This window comes from Tupaia chinensis, unplaced genomic scaffold (assembly GCF_000334495.1).
Source record: "Tupaia chinensis unplaced genomic scaffold, TupChi_1.0 Scaffold000232_1, whole genome shotgun sequence".
NCBI classification, from domain to species: Eukaryota; Metazoa; Chordata; class Mammalia; order Scandentia; family Tupaiidae; genus Tupaia; species Tupaia belangeri.
Window position 1 is genome coordinate 797,068 of NW_006159708.1, and position 1,105 is coordinate 798,172.

The 1,105-nt window shown below is 30.3% G+C and overlaps 1 pseudogene; it reads right to left on the minus strand.

Moving 5' to 3' along the window:
• Positions 1–857: 857 nt before the first annotated feature.
• The window catches only part of LOC106734847 (tigger transposable element-derived protein 1-like), an 8,554-nt pseudogene continuing 8,306 nt past the window's right edge, over positions 858–1,105 (minus strand).

The following is a 1,105-nucleotide window of genomic DNA, read 5'->3' on the forward strand; positions in this document are numbered from 1 at the left end:
GATTGTTTGTTGATGATAATGTGTATGGCAATATCTTTTATTACACTTGTATTTAGTTTATTTACACTAGGAAAAATCATTATACAAGCTGTGGTGATGTACAGCTGTGGTGATTGAATGTATAAAATAATTTTTTTTAAATCATAGAACTCTATTCCCTCTCCCAAATTTTAATAAATTATTATATAATAATACAAGAATTTTATGTTTTTATCTAAATAAAAGCAGAAATGAAACTTGAGAAATATAGATTCTTGGCCTGCTACAAGCTATTCTCAGAGTGATCCATATTTCTCAGAGTGATCCCTTTTTCTTTTTCTTTTTTAACATTTTTTTTTCAAGTATTTCTTTGGACTTACTGAAAAGTTACAAAAGTAATACAAAGAACCCCCATATCAATGAAGATTCCTCCAAAGTTAAAATTTTACCTTATTTGCTTTATTATTCTTTCTTTTTCACCTTTCTCAGAGTGTGTGTGTATCCACACTTGTGCACTTTTTTCCTGTAATGTTTGAAAGTAAGTTGCAGAGCCAATTCCTTATCTTTGAATAAGTGGATTTACTAAAAGAAAGAAATTTTCTTCTATAAACTTAGTTCAGTTTTCAAAATCAGAAAAGTAATATTGATCAAATATTAATATTTAATCTCAAGACATTCAAATTTTGTAATTGTTTCATGAATTATTTTTAATATAAGAGAAGAACAAATTATCTGGTTCTAGATTCAGTCAAAAATAGAATTATATTTAACTCTGATTCATTTTAGTTTCCTTATTCCAGAACAGGCATTTAATCTTTATTTGACTTGATAACTTCATTTTATAAATAATTTGTATTGTGATTTTTAATTTACATGTGCTAGTTGTACATCTTTATGGGGTGCAGCACGGTGATCTCTTTCAAAGGCAAATTTGATTGTGTCATGCCTCTGCTCAGAACATCTAGGACCCTCCGTGCAAACTTAGAGTAAAATCCAAAATCCGTAAGGCCTATATGATCCTGTCCATGCCAGCTCTGTACTCTGAATCTTTCCACTATCTCCCTCCAGTCGAACCACACTGACCTCCTGGCAATTTCTTCAAGCACATTCATACCTTGGGTTTACC